General features: G+C 38.6%; 1 protein-coding gene across 1 annotated transcript in view; it reads right to left on the bottom strand.

The window, feature by feature from the left end:
* Positions 1 to 16454, bottom strand: part of CFAP299 (cilia and flagella associated protein 299) — a 713998-nt gene that overhangs the window by 414701 nt on the left and 282843 nt on the right. The gene's annotated exons all lie outside the window — the stretch shown is intronic.

Raw genomic sequence — 16454 nt, 5'->3', positions numbered from 1 at the left:
CCCTCATCAAGGGCCAGATATGGAGCGCTACATAGTTCATATCCGCCCAACTCCCCCCAAAGGAGAAAATACTATGGAACTGGATGTTTTCCTGCCCAAATATTGCTCCAAGAATCTTGAGGAACTCCACTACCTTGGAAAACATACAAGAAAATACGTGCTTAAAAAAATTAAAAACTCGACTACAGATACCAAAGTGTTATGCAGCATCATCTCATTGACACCTCGTCACTTAGGTCTTCAGAACAATAGCATTTTGTTGAATTTTATATACATTTCAGCACATTAGTTCTCAAATAATTGGGATGTCATTTTATTTGATTACCTTTAACCTGGTAGAAAGCATTTAATTAAAAAGTCAATTTAGTTCTAGCCTATCAAATAGCATCTATTACAAAGCAACAACATATATACAAAGTGTTGAACAAGCCCCTGCAACATAATCCCAAAGAGTTTCTGCATCATTTTTTACATATATTTCCTATATTCCTAGAATTCTCTAAAATATGGGAAAATCTTCTTTATAATAAATTACATTAATAAATGAACAGCACCTTTTCTTGTATACTTTATAAATTATACACATGGGCTTCTCTGGTGGCTCAGATGGTAAAGCGTCCGCCTACAATGCGGGAGATCTGGGTTCAACCCCTGGATTGGGAAGATTCCCTGGAGAAGGAAACAGCAACCCAGTCCAGTACTCTTGCCTGGAAAATCCCATGGATGGAGGAGCTTAGTAGGCTATAGTCCATGTGGTCGCAAGGAGTCGGACACAACTGAGGGACTTCACTTTCATGAGATCACATTCTTCCCAGGTGGAACTACTGGCAAAGAATTCACCTGCCAGTGCAGGAGATATAAGAGACACAGGTTTGGTCCCTGGGTCAAGAAGATCACCTGGAGTAGGAAATGGCAATCCGCTCCAGCATTCTTGCCTAGAAAATGCCATGGACAGAGGAGCCTGGTGGGTTACAGTCCATGGGGCCACAAAGTGTTGGACACAACTGAGCAACTGAACACACATACACATGAGCATACTATGCTCCTATCAAATGATTCCTGGTAGTAAGGATACAAAGGCAAAATTTTGTTTAAAAAATAAAGCTCTGTAAATATCAAGGATTAAAATATACCTATTATACTAATAATAATAAAAGAGAATCAGATACAATTGGACTTACTCAAAAAGGAAGAAAGGAAGAATGGCTGGCAGGAAGGAGTATGGAGAGAACTGAATCTAAGAAGAAAACCTGTTTTATTAGCTGAGCCCTGGAGAAGCTCAGAGCTCAGAGACTCCAGTTACATAAGTATCAAACAATGAGAAGTGACCTATAAATAAGAAAGCCAATCAAAATATGCTCCACCTGCATGAACAGAATTATCAGTAGCTAGACAATTATGCCCCTCAAAAACCCAGACAAAGAACTCAAGAATAATATCTAAAGAAAGTCCACAAAATCCCTGGGGAGAATCAGAACAAGCACTTGGTGCCCCAGAACTAAGTCTTCCACAATTAAGAGACCTTCTGCCTAATGGTAGGCTCCCTGACCAGTCGTAGGTTGATGCAAAACCCATTAGAGCTCACAGTCAGCACTTGGATTGGCTCTTTCTTAAATATGAATGAAGAACCAAGGATTACTAAAAGTTTGGGGAAAAAAAAAAGTCTTGCAACATGATAGACAAAAATAAATACAAAATGATTCACCCCAGAGGACATAGAAGTAATTTAGGCAAGAGAGAAAGTAAGCAAAACAAAATAAAAACCTCCAGTCTCCTCAGGGATCACATCAGAACACAACACTGTGATGAAAGAATATCAGTTAAATCAGTGACTCATCTGTTCAGCCTATTGATCTCAAATAATAAAACTAACTGCCGGGATCCAGCCCCGGTGGATCCAGGGTAATTTGAAGTGGGGACAGAGTCAGCGTCCTAGGAATTAATTGCTTAATTAAAGATATACAGGGAGATTAGAAAGAAATAGTGTAGTAGGAAAATTAGTGGAGAAAAAGAGGCTGAATAACTTGGTTTACGCAGGATACCAATAAAACTTCGAGACAAGAAGCTTGCACCACCTACGTAGGCCACCGGCACCCACTTGAATATCGGAGGGTGCCCCGCCTTGGGCTCCCTCTTGCATGAAACTTAGATGCCAGGGAAAAATTGGCAGGCTTGGCGAGCACCCATGCTCCAGATGGGAATTCAGCCAGAAAAACGGAGAACAAGAAAGAATGACACGGGGGAATCAGTCTTTCCAGAAACTGATCTGATTTCTTTATTTTTAGGTTTGCTTATATACCCTTTGTTACACATAGAGACAAATGGAAATTTTAAAGTCACACGGGGGTCAGCAGTCCTGACCTTTATCAAAATCAGGTGCTTCATATAAAAGTATACATAAAGGTCTTAGGGGTTTTACATCATCTTCTGGCCATGAAGCCTGCTGACATTTTATGATCCTTTCTTTCTGATAACCAAAAAACTTATTTTCCAGGGGTGATTTTTCTTAAACCAGGCACCACCCTCTGAAGGTACCAGATAAAGTTGCATTCCTATAGGGTGAGGGTGTAGTGGGTTACAACTAAGAAAGGAATTTACTTAGCCTAAGGTTAACATGATTAATCTAAAGGTTAATACTTATTTCTCCTATATGTTAGTTATATATTCATTAACATGTATAAGGGCAGGGGATTTAGCAGCAAACATTGGCCCAATAAATGAAAAAAACCCTTCACCAATATAATTCCTAATCAACCCACTATACTAATAATTTCTAACTTCCTAAAAGAATCTGCCTTTAGTAAGCCTAAAACATCTCATGCCTTTCACAGGTGGGAGGCTGTAAACAATCACATGTGGTTGGACGAACCGGTACAGGCAGGCTAGATAACCTTCAGAGGAGTTCGTAAGTTGAAACACTCTTGTCACACCCAGGAATTTTTATTAACTGAAGCTGTAGGTTAACTCCTTCTCCGAGAGAGGTGATAGGGGAGAGCCCCCCGTAAAGTCAGAGGTGTAGCTGAGAGCATAAAACAGTAAAGTAGGCACTCTGGTGTTGGGGGTAGATGCTCGGGAACAGGGGGTTTCCTGAGGCTCGATCCAGCCTTTGCGTATGCTGAAGCCTCCTTCCTCATGACCTTTGCCATGGGCGGAGTTCATCATGCTGGCTTCCGGCATGTAATAGTAAAGGAAAAAGAGGCATAAAGTAATCAAATTTAATACATTAATCTTAGACCCTGGGACCAGCTTCAGTTCAGTTCAGTTCAGTTGCTCAGTCATGTCCGACTCTGCGATCCCATGAATCACAGCACGCCAGGCCTCCCTGTCCATCACCCACTCCCGAAGTTGACTCAAACTCATGTCCATTGAGTTGGTGATGCCATCCAGCCATCTCATCCTGGGTCATCCCCTTCTCCTCCTGCCCCCAATCCCTCCCAGCATCAGTCTTTTCCAATGAGTCAACTCTTTGCATGAGGTGGCCCAAGTACTGGAGTTTCAGCTTTAGCATCAGTCCTTCCAAAGAACACCCAGGACTGATTTCCTTTAGAATGGACTTGTTGGATCTCCTTGCAGTCCAATGGACTCTCAAGAGTCTTCTCCAACACCACAGTTCAAAAGCATCAATTCTTTGGTGCTCAGCTTTCTTCACAGTCCAACTCTCACATCCATACATGACTAGTGGAAAAACCATAGCCTTGACTAGATGGACCTCTGTTGGCAAAGTAATGTCTCTGCTTTTGAATATGCTATCTAGGTTGGTCATAACTTTCCTTCCAAGGAGTAAGGGTCTTTTAATTTCATGGCTGCAGTCACCATCTGCAGTGATTTTGGAGCCCAGAAAAATAAAGTCTGACACTGTTTCCCCATCTACTTCCCATGAAGTGATGGGACCAGATGCCATGATCTTTGTTTTCTGAATGTTGACCTTTAAGCCAACTTTTTCACTCTCCTCTTTCACTTTCATCAAAAGGCTCTTTAGTTCCTCTTCACTTTCTGCCATAAGAGTGGTGTCATCTGCATATCTGAGGTTATTGATATTTATCCCGGCAATCTTGATTCCAGCTTGTGATTCATCCAGCCCAGCATTTCTCATGACGTACTCTGCATATAAGTTAAATAAGCAGGGTGACGATATACAGCCTTGACATACTCCTTTTCCTATTTGGAACCAGTCTGTTGTTCCATATCCAGTTCTAATTGCTGCTTCCTGACCTGCATACAGATTTCTCAAGAGGCAGGTATTCCCATCTCTTTCAGAATTTTCCACAGTTTATTGTGATCCATACAGTCAAAGTCTGTGGCATAGTCAATAAAGCAGAAATAGATGTTTTTCTGGAACTCTCTTGCTTTTTCCATGATCCAGCGATGTTGGCAATTTGATCTATGGTTCCTCTGCCTTTTCTAAAACCAGCTTGAACATCTCGAAGTTCATGGTTCACCTTTTGCTGACGGCTGGCTTGGAGAATTTTGAGCATTACTTTACTAGCATGTGAGATGAGTGCAATTGTGCAGTAGTTTGAGCATTCTTTGGCATTGCCTTTCTTTGGGATTAGAATGAAAACTGACCTTTTCCAGTCCTGGGGCCACTGCTGAGTTTTCCAAATTTGCTTGCATATTGGAAGCTGGAAAATTCCCGGATATTTGGAAATTAGATAATAACTTTTAGATAACCCATGGTTACAAAGAAATCCAAAGGAAAATCAGAAAGTAATTTTTACTGCATATCAAATGAATTTTTGAAAATTAAAACATGACCTATCAAAATACCTGCTGGAGATAAACCAGTGCTTAGAGCATAATTTATGGCACTAAAATATGTATATGATAAAAGAAAAAATGTTCACATCAGTAACCTACACTCTCATCTTAAGAAGAACAACACACACACACACAAAGTAAACCCGAAGTACACAGGAGAAACAAAATCATAAAGGGCAGACATCAAAGGCATAAACAATACAAAATTAATAAGAAAATCAATGAAGCAAATAACTAGTTCTATATGAAGACCAATAATATTGATAAATTTCAGGCTAGACAGCTCAGGAAAACAGAGAAGACAGAAATCAACAGTATCAGAAGTGAGAGTGGCTATCACTCCAGATCTTACAAACGGTAAAATGATAAAGGAGTATTATGAGTCAGCTTATGCTAATAAATTTGACAAATTACAAGAGCCAACAAAAAGTGAGCAGTCAATAGAAGACAATTATCTTAAATATAACTGTAATCTAAAAACAGTCAAAGCCTCTATCTATATGAAGAGGAACAAAGCTATATTAAATTAAAAAAAAAAGAGTGACAGATAAACTGACTCTTTTGAGAGTTTTCCTCCAACACTCAAGAATTAAAGTTGAGTAAAAAGGAATTATATTTGAGCCCTCCCCCTCGCCACCACAATCCATGCCAAAGGAAGCAGGTATTTTTGCTATCTTGGATTTAATGAAGACATTGGTTCAGATCATGTCCCACTCCTTGAAACTTAAATATAAAGACCAGCACTGGTCAGACCTGTAAAATGTCCAAAGAAGAGCACCAGACGACACTGCACTGCTTTCCTCATCTAAAGAAACATAATTTTGTCACGTGTGTACAGCTATAACCCTTCCCTGCTCCAGAGAAAGTGAGAAAAAAGAAGAGCACTTAATTCACCACATACTGGAGTTAAAGAGGAAAACAGAAATTAGCATGATTGCTAAATTTGTTTGTGATCAAAGTCTTGTTGAGAGCCTATCTACTATTCTCTTAAAGTGCTGAATTATATTCAGTTGAAAAATCAAAAGAAAAAATGTTTTAAATATGATATCATTTTCTTCTGATAGCACAAACATTAAATTGTAACTTTCAAATTCACCATCACTTTTTTCAAATTAGGTTGAGCAAAAAATGTTAATAAATTTTAAAGAGTAATCTTTGTTGTATCCCTTTTATCGTTTTGAAGAAGCTCTATTATTTAATAAACTACATACAGTCAACCTCTTCCTGACAGCTGATTTTCAGTAGAAACTTCATGAGATCTGTTAATTTCAGGAAGTGAAACTATCTGTTCACAGATAGTTCTCATTGTTTTGTATCACTCATGTTATGAAAATCATCCTGTTTGTTAATTTTAACAAGTTTTTCCTTAAAATTTATGGATTTAAAGAAAGAACTATTATTATATGTTGTATCAATTGTCAAATAGCCTCATGAATATACTTGGCTTCCATTGAACATGTCCAAATACAAAACAATATGTAAACATTTTCTCAGTTACACAGAGTAACAGATTTATAATTTCATTCAGTTCAGTTCAGTTGCTCAAACATGTCTGACTCTGCGACCCCATGGACTGAGTCACACCAGGCTTCCCTGTTCATCACCAACTCCCAGACCTTGCTCAAACTCATGTCCATCAGTCATTGATGCCAACCAACCATCTAATCCTCTGTTATGTTAATAATTTCATTAACATAAATGTTTGTTAATAATTTCATTAACATAAATATTTATTTATGTTAATAATTTTGTTAAAAGTCTATGTTAATTTCATTAACATAAAACATGAAAAAAATAAAAGCTCTTAGGTATATCATCACAATTGGCGCATCCATTAATTTTACATTTTGCTACACATTTTGCATTGCATATCTCAAAAAAACTTGCAGCAATTTACCTTTGAATTGCTGTGTGACAAATTAAGTTCACAGAATTGAATTTAGAGGAAGTAATAGCTTTATTGAGGTTCCTGTGGTGGCTCATATGGTAAAGAATCTGCTTGCAATGCAGGAGACCCAGGTTCAATCCCTGGGTGGGAAGATCTCCTGGAGAAGGAAATGGCTATTCACTCCAGTATTCTTGCCTGGAGAATTCCATGGGCAGAGAGCCTGGAGGGCTACAGTACATGGGGTCACAAAGAGTTGGACAGAGTATGAATCCATAGATTCCAACTCTGAACATGCTTCTGGAAGTCTCTTCTGGATGAAACCGGATATAATCTATGCCCACAGAAGGATTCTGCTAAGTGATTACCCTCTCTGTATCAGAGATAAACTACTAATTTTAAGATTGTAGATTTCTTTGCTGGGAGCCAAGAATTGAACTCTAAGCAAAATGGAGGTCTTGTTGGATGCTCTTGCAATATCTCCCAGATTCAAAGGCAGGACTGAATGTTCAAAACACAACAGTAATCCATAGGCAACTCCAAGAACTCAGCATTTGGAGTTAGACTGTCTCTTTTAGCTTCAGTGTCTGCTAGCCTGTGTATCTTCCTGAATATTACTTCATACCAGAATACATCTTACTGACCCAACATGAATAAATCATCTGGGACAGACAGGAAAAAGCAGGACTCCTGTGGCCTCTGAGGGCCCTTTTCTGGATCTGGGCTCCCTTCCCAGAGGAAAAAGAACTGTTGTGAGCTGCCCCCCAAAGTTTGTCCTTAATGTTTGACCTCTTGGCTGCATTTTTTGTTTATTTCCCTATAAAAATTTTACTAGCATAATAATTTAATTTTTTTCTAAAAATATCACAATCTTTTGCTTATATTTATAACTATTAAATATTTTAAGCATAAAAATTGCAAAGAGATAAACATGATGTTTATTAATATAACTACCATAACTAATACCCCTTAGCCAACATCCAGTTAAGCTTAAATCTACATTCACCCATACTGGCATCGTAAATTTTAAAGAAATAAAGCATTACATAAAGCCTGCTCTCTAATTCTGTTATTCTCCCCTCTTTCCAACCATCTCTTACCTTGCACAGTTTCCAAGATTTGTGTACATTGTCGCCATGTAGCCAAATTAGAACATGAGTGTATCCATCAAAAAAATTCAGTTATTTTGTATGTTTTTAAGATTTATGTAAATGTTTGTAACAATGGTATTTCTTGATAAATTGCTGCTGCTGCACTTTCACTTGATAATTTACTGTTGCCCAAATAGCGTTCCAAGCACTTTGCTTATGTTGAAATTTGAAATTGAAATTGAAGTCGCTCAGTCATGTCCGACTCTTTGTGACCCCGTGGACTGCAGCCCACCAGGCTCCTCCATCCATGGGATTCTCCAGGCAAGAATACTGGAGTGGGTTGCCATTTCCTTCTCCAGGGGATCTTCCCAACCCTGGGATCAAACCCAGGTCTCCCGCATTGCAGGCAGACGCTTTAACCTCTGAACTACCAGCCTATGTTAGTTCCTTTAATTCTCACACCCATTCTACTAACCTGATACTGTTATTAGTTCAATAGGCAGATAAGGAAACTAAGACATAGAAAGGAACAGAGCTTGTTAGTGACTGAGGGAAGGTCATCTTGCACATGTCACTCTGAAACATACCTTTTTTCTTTTAACTTAACATGAATTTTTTTTAAGGATTTATCTAAACATTTAATCAAATTTTGTTTGATTTTCCCAAACTCATCAATCATATAACTCTTTAGGAAAGCATCAACCATGTAAAGCAATTGTTACAATATGACACATGCAATCATTTATTCTATATGTCATTCACAATTTAGTTTTTTATTCATCTGGCATGTAATATGATACTACACACTGAAAACTGGCAACAAATTGCATCATTATTGTGTTTCAACTTGCTTACAAGATAGGTAGCTGTCACTATTGTCTCTTCAGTTCCAAAATATAAGTTTAAAATGATTTAATTGTTTTTGGAGTCTGTCACAGTCCCACACAATGCCCAGCATAAATTCTCTGGTTACATACACATTCCTGTGTTTTGTTGTTTTTTTTTTTTTAATTAAATTTATTTATTTTAATTGGAGGCTAATTACTTTACAATATTGTATTGGTTTTGCCATACATCAACATGAATCCACTCCCAATCCTGAACCCCCTTCCACCTCCCTCCCCACACCATCCCTCTGGGTCATCCCAGTGTACCAGCCCCAAGCATCCTGCATCCTGCATTAAACCTAGACTGGCGATTAATTTCTTATATGATATTATACATGTTTCAATGCCATTCTCCCAAATCATCCCACCCTCTAATGAGGTGGATGAAACTGGAGCCGATTATACAGAGTGAAGTAAGACAGAAAGAAAAACACCAATACAGTATACTAACACATATATATGGAATTTAGCAAGATGGTAATGATAACCCTGTATGCGAGACAGCAAAAGAGACACAGATGTATAGAACAGTCTTTTTAACATGATGTTTTTAAGAGATTCCATGTTGATATACAGAATACACTTAGTTTTTCACACTGATGCTGTACAGTATCCCATTCCATAAAGAGACCACAAGTTTATTCTCAAGTTTAAGAACATTTAGGTTATTTTGCTATTCTGAGCAATGCTTTAATGCACTGTGAGTAATTATCTTCATATATATATGAAGTAATTATCTTCATATATATATACTAATATATATGAAGATTATTGACAATTTCTCTTAGATATATATCTACTAGTTTAAAGCTTGTACTCATCTTTATTTTTGCCAGATATTGCCAAATTTCTCTCTGAAGTACATGTAACAATCTCTTGGTAGCTAAGGGATTGTGGACTTGGAAATTCACATAATCTTTCACATCAAGGCACTTGCTATTAGAATATTGGTGCTCCCCAATGTCCCCCCACCCCTTGCCCCGACCTTTCTTTTTTTTTTAACCATTTTTAACTCTATTTTCATTTGTGGAGAGAAGTGATGCAATCTTAGGATATTCAGACCTCTGTTACTGTCTAAACAATCCTACTGCATTTCACCATTAGACAAAGAACCAAGGTAACTTGTTCGCATAGAATATCGGGGCTATAATAGCTCCATAATACAGAAAAGAGATTCATTTTCAAATTTTGGTGATTTTGTATAAACTTTACTCTTTTTCATATTCCACAACCAAAAGTATCCAAAAAATGTTGTACTAGATCTGAAAATGAGTAGTGTTTATTAAGTAATAAACTGTATCTTCATTCTTTATGATGCCTTTTTTTCTTATACTCACATACCTGTCCTTTGTGAATACCCTCAAACATGATGCTGGTTGCCCATTCTGTTTTTAATTTTTTTTTAATTTATTTATTAATTTATTTATTTTTACTTTACAATATTGTATTGGTTTTGCCATACATCAACATGTAAGTAGAGCCACTGGCTTGATTATGTCAATCCAAACAAAATAGTACCTGTTCTATATGGGAATAGGTTCTAGTGCAAATAAGATGTAAATGGGAAAGTTTATAACATACACAACATTTCTGGACCTCAAAACCATGTTTGGACTTCTGATTATTTGTAAGTGAAGAGACTTATGCAGTATAATACATGAAAAGAAGATATTAGACTGAGCAACTGAGAACAAACAAAGATATAATTAAGTTTTCATATAAAAATAATTGATGAATTTAACTATTTAAAAAATATTTTTGCCTATATAAGATTACAGTATTGAAAAGGGGACATTCTTTTCTTTCAAATATGGCTGAAACTAAAAACTTTTGCATCTTCAGAACATGTTGGTGGGGTGCCTCCTAGATTCCTTTCTGTAGGCTGGTACATTCAACTGCAGATGCTGCATGTGACAATGGCTAATGGTTCACACCTGCATTCCCTTTGAAAAGGACTGCCCTTAGGTGACTTGAGCCACTTTCCCTCTCCCCCAACCCCTGTGACAGCTGAGGATTAATGGATGGAGACAGGAGAGGGGACAGAGAGTATACATATAAGCACATTCCTCTTATCTCAGGCAGAACAGATACACAATTCATGCTCCCGAGATCCCTGCCTGATGAGACCGAGGCCAGATTTCCAATGAAACCACATTTCTGCCTTCTTTTTCCTCTATACAATCATGCATCCCTCATTCCCTTAATAGGTTTCACATGAGAGACCTTCCTCACTAAATCACATACGCCAAAATCTGCATCTTAGACTCTGCTTCTACAGCAGGGGTCCTCAGCCTTCAGGATCTAATGCCTGATGATCTGAGGTAAAGCTGATGTATAATGGGGCTGATGTAATAATAATAATAAAAATAAAGTGCACAAAAATGTAATGTGCTTAAATCATCCTGAAACCATCCACCCCACCACAACCTTGGTCCATGGAATATTTGTCCTTGGTGCCAAAAAGGTTGGGAAATGTTGTCTGGAGGACATGAACTAACACAACACATATTATTTCACTTCAGTTCATTCACTCAGTAGTGTCCGACTGCGACTTCATGGACTGCAGCACGCCAGGCTTCCCTGTTCATCACCAACTCCTGGAGCCTACTCAAACTCATGTCCATTGCAACGGTGATGCCATCCAAACATCTCATTCTCTATCGTCCCCTTCTCCTCCTGCCTTCATTTTTTTCCAGCATCAGGGTATTTTCTAATGAGCCAGTTCTTTGCATCAAGTGGCCAAAGTATTGGAGCTTCAGCATCAGTCCTTCCAATGAACACTCAGGACTGATCTCCTTTAGAATGGACTGGTTGGATCTCCTTGAAATCCAAGGGACTCTCAAGAGTCTTCTCCAACACCACAGTTCAAAAGCATCAATTCTTTAGTGCTTAGCTTTCTTTATAGTCCAACTCTCACATCCATACATGACCACTGGAAAAACCATAGCTTTGACTAGATGGACCTTTGTTGGCAGAGTAATGCCTCTGCTTTTGAATATGCTGTCCAGGTTAGTCATAGTGTTTCTTCCAAGGAGCAAGCGTCTTTTAAATTCATGCCTTCAGTCACCATCTGAAGTGATTTGGGAGTCCAAAAAAAAGTCTGTCACTATTTCCAGTGTTTCCCCATCTATTTCCCATGAAGTAATGGGACCAGATGCCATGATCTTAGTTTTCTGAATGCTGAGTTTTAAGCCAACTTTTTCATTCTCCTCTTTCACTTTCATCAAGAGGCTCTTTAGTTCTTCTCTTTCTGCCATAAGGGTGGTGTCATCTGTGTATCTGAGGTTACTGATATTTCTCCTGGCAATCTTGATTCCAGCTTGCACTTCTTCCAGCCTGGGATTTCGCATAATGTACTCTGCATATAAGTTAAAAAAGCAGGGTGACAACATATAGTCTTGACTTACTCCTTTCTTGATTTGGAACCAGTCTGTTGCTCCACGTCTAGTTCTAACTGTTGCTTCCTGACCTGCATACAGATTTCTCAGGAGACAGGTCAGGTGGTCTGGTATTCCCATCTCTTTAATAATTTTCCAGTTTGTTGTGATCCACCTGGCTTCCCAGATGGCACTAATGTTAAAGAACTTGCCTGTCAATGTAGGAGACACAAGAGACGTGGGTTCAATCCCTGCGTCAGGAAGATTCCCCTGGAGTAGGAAATGGCAATCTTGCTCCCAGTATTCTTCTCTGTCCCATGGACAGAGAAGCCTGACGGGCTATAGTCCATGGGACCACAGATTCGGACATGAGTATTGAGGGCACGCACACACACACACACACACACACACACAACATGTACTAAAGATTAGAACATTATAATTTTATTCTAGAAGTTCTTAGTTATATGAAAATTATGATCCCCATAGGGTGGGTGGGTAAACTCAGATTGTAAAGTTGAAGAACTTAGTGTATAAGAAATAGGAAATTCAAGAATCAAACTCAGATGAATATGGCTCCCTAATCTCTACTCTTTAGAATTTCTCACTGCCCCTGTATCATACTTTTATCCAGGAAATAAAAAATTAAAGATCTATTTTACTATACATTTTTTTATTGACATGGAAGTTGATGTGCATTCTGTTTTCCAAACATTGATGTAATTTGTTTAAGATGAAGGTAAGACTGTATGAGTCATATAATTTCCATAGGGTTTATTAGTGGACAAGCATGGATTCAATTAAAAAGGAAATAAACATCTGTATAATACCTTCATTTTCCTGAAAGGGAACATTTTATAGAAGCTGGAAAACAGCAAGGAGGGAAAAGATCATGTCAGCACAATGTTACTGGTCATATACAACGCAATCTTATGTTTCATAGAGATTTCAACACAGGAAATGGGTATATTAGGAACTGCCTAATTCATAGGTTTTCCTGAGCCACATACAGTAGTTTCTTTGAATGGCTCTGAAGGAAAATCTGTAAGTAGTGCTTTTATACCAGCTTCAATAATGCATATTTCAAAGCCCAAACGGGTCAGCCATGTAACTGTTTACACAGTCAACATTCAGTGGGAAAATAAGTGTCAACAGGTTCCACTTTCCCAACCCAGAACAGCGTGTGACCCTCCATTTCAATCCTCATCAGTCTCTGATTAGGAAAGGACTATTTTATTGTTGTTTTAGTGGAATCAATAAATGCTGGAGTCTTTGTTTACTACCATCTCAAAAAATAACAACTCCTGTCACCCACGCCCACCCTGCCATGTCACTACTTAAAAGAGTTACATAATCCTATTACATTAGAAACCCTGCAGGGACAGCCTGTCCTTTTTGTCTTTGGAAAATAGCAAATATTATGCAAGTAGCAAAGTGGTTTGCACACAGCAGAAAACTAATGAAATGGACTGTGGTTTCCTATAACATTAAAAAATCTATAATATAAAGGCTTTTAGAAAATATTCTGACTGCTATAATATCTTGCCAATGACCAACAATCTTTAGATTTCTAATAAAATCTGCAAGTATCTATGGTCTCAAGGAATGCTCTCTACAATATTTTCTAAAGAAAGATTCAAAATTATTCAATACTTACCTTAGAAACTTAACAAAAGTTTTCATTCTTTCTACAATATCTATTTTATTTATAATTTTAGCTCTAGGAATGTTATAATTTATCACAGAAATCACATTATTTGCTAAATTGTCATCATGTATCATGCAGTGTAGACTTCCCTGGTGGCTCAGACGGTAAAGTGTTTGCCTACAATGCACAAGACCCCGGTTCAATACCTGGATCGGGAAGATCTCCCGGAAGGAAATGGCAACTCACTCCAGTATTGTTGCCTGGAAAATTCCACGGACGGAGAGGTCTGGTAGGCTACACAGTCCATGGGGTCTCAAAGAGTTGGACACGACTGAGTAACTTCACTTCACTTTATCATGTAGTGTGCCAAATGTTTAACCTATATTTTCTTTTCAGTACTCAATCAATATTAAGATGCGTGCTAAGTCACTCCAGTTGCATCCGACTCTGTGCGACCCTATGGACTGAAGCCCACCAGGCTCCTCTGTCCATGAGATTCCCCAGGCAACAATACTGGAGTTTTGGATTGCCATTTCCTTCTCCAGGGGATCTTCCCAACCCAGGGATCGAGCCTGAGTCCCTTATGTCTCCTGCATTGACAGGAGGGGTGTTTACCACTAGCGCCACCTGGGAGGCCCCAGTATTAAGAGGAGGGTACTCTTAATAATCCTTTTGCAAATGTTAATACTAGGTAAGTGGTAAGTTGGGAACTTTAGACCTCTAAAGCCAGGATCACACTCCTCTTCCCATTAATAAAATTATCATCAGCTGCTTATATATGCATGAATAGTATTCGAAACTCCCTCTCACCATTTCCTTATCAAAACAAAGTTATCTCCTGAATTACTCAAATCCATCTTTTTCTCACTATTCATTTTGTCATTTCTTTATTCCAGTCTTTTCTTATCTATCTGTAATGTTACAATGACCTCCCCATCCTATCCCTACAGACATATACTTATCTTATGTACTGCCCCTGCTGCACCCTTAAAGTACACAGCTGATCACACAGACCATTTGTGACTAAATTCTTTCAGGGATACCCATCACCTTCAGGACATTATCCACACTACTGAGGACAGGACATTATCCACACTACTGAGGACAGCACAATGGAGTCCTCAGACCTCTTTGGCTTTCCTGCCATCTCCCTCACATTTATTAGAGACATATACACAAGGTAGAATTGACCAGGTTTGGTCACCAACTGGATGTGATACCTGGGGAATGGAAGAAGAACAGAAATTTGGTTTAGTAGCAATGGCATCCCACTCCAGCACTCTTGCCTGGAAAATCCCATGGACAGAGGAGCCTGGTAGGCTTCAGTCCATGGGGTTGCTAAGAGTCAGACAGGACTGAGCGACTTCTTTTTCACTTTTCACTTTCATGCATTGGAGAAGGAAATGGCAACCCACTCCAGTATTCTTCGCTGGAGAATCCCAGGGACGGGGGAGCCTGGTGGGCTCCCATCTATGGGGTCACACAGAGTCGGACATGACTGAAGTGACTTAGCAGTAGCAGTAGCAGTAGCAGATTAAATGAAGAATTTTGAGGTATAGCAAAATGTGGAGATAAACACTGGAATAGAGTCCAAGAATTCTTCTTCTCCAGCTCTCTGCTTAACACCTAAACAATGTCTTTCATCAAAGATGTATATCCAAAATCAGATCCATGATGTCTGTATCCCATTCACAATCTTAGAGTGTCCCATGTCCCAAAGAGCAGTAGCACCTTCTATCCAACTGTGAAGGCCAATATCCATGGCCACTCCCTCTCAGTCCCCTCGTTAGCAATATCCTGTTACCAATTTCTGCCCAGTTTACCTTCTAAATAACTCTCAAATCTTCTTCATCTTCCCTGTCATCTTCCTGGTCCAGGCTACCATCTCATCTTCTCTTATTGGCTCTTGAAATGCATTTATCGTATTGCAAAAATTAAAGCAACTGTTTTATGCTTTCTATCATTTATTTTCTATATTGAAAGCACACTGATCTTTTTTGTCTGAAAATCTGATCATATCATTTCTCAACCCACTTAAACGCAATCAGAACTTGTTGTGTTTTTCATTCATATCAATAGCACTTATCACACTTGCAATTTTGCTTTATCTGTATGTTTACTGAATCATACACTTTATTTTTCAAGCAACTCTAAACTCCTTAAGGCACTTGCCATCCACTGTCTCCTCAGAAGCTGATACAAGGCCTTCTGCAGAACCAGTTGTCACCATTTAATAAATAATTGAATAAATTAATAAATAGATAGGAAGCAAACAGAGGTAAGCCTCTTTTTAGATAGCAAGAAGCATAGTGAGTTCATGGGTTTGGGTGATTCACCAAGGGGAAATGTATATAGTGAAAAAGATGGAGCTCAAATGGATATATACAGTAGTCAGTCCAAGAAAGAGACTGAGATCAAAAATCGGAAGACAGTTGGGAAACCACACAATAATCATGTCATAGATATCAAGATAGGAGAGAAAAAAGATTTATCAACTACATAAATACCTCAAAGCAATTTAGGAAGAACTTATCATCTCAGCATAATCCATTTTACCTCTTCACTCTGTTGTTTATCTAGTCTTTTCTTTACTGTGGTTGTTGTTTAGTTGCTAACCCATGTTCAACTCTTTGCAACTCATGGAGTACCCCACCAGGCTCCTCTGTCCATGGGATTTTCCAGGCAAGAATACTGGAGTGTGTTGCCCTTTCCTTCTCCAGGGGATCTTCCCAATCCAGGGACTGAATCCGTGTCTCCTGCATTGCAAGTGGATTCTTTACTGCTGAGCCACTAGGGAAGCCCAGTATT

The sequence above is a fragment of the Ovis canadensis genome, chromosome 6 (genome assembly GCF_042477335.2).
Source record: "Ovis canadensis isolate MfBH-ARS-UI-01 breed Bighorn chromosome 6, ARS-UI_OviCan_v2, whole genome shotgun sequence".
NCBI classification, from domain to species: domain Eukaryota; kingdom Metazoa; phylum Chordata; class Mammalia; order Artiodactyla; family Bovidae; genus Ovis; species Ovis canadensis.
The sequence above is the reverse complement of the archived record's forward strand: the minus strand, read 5'-3'. Positions and strand labels throughout refer to the sequence as shown.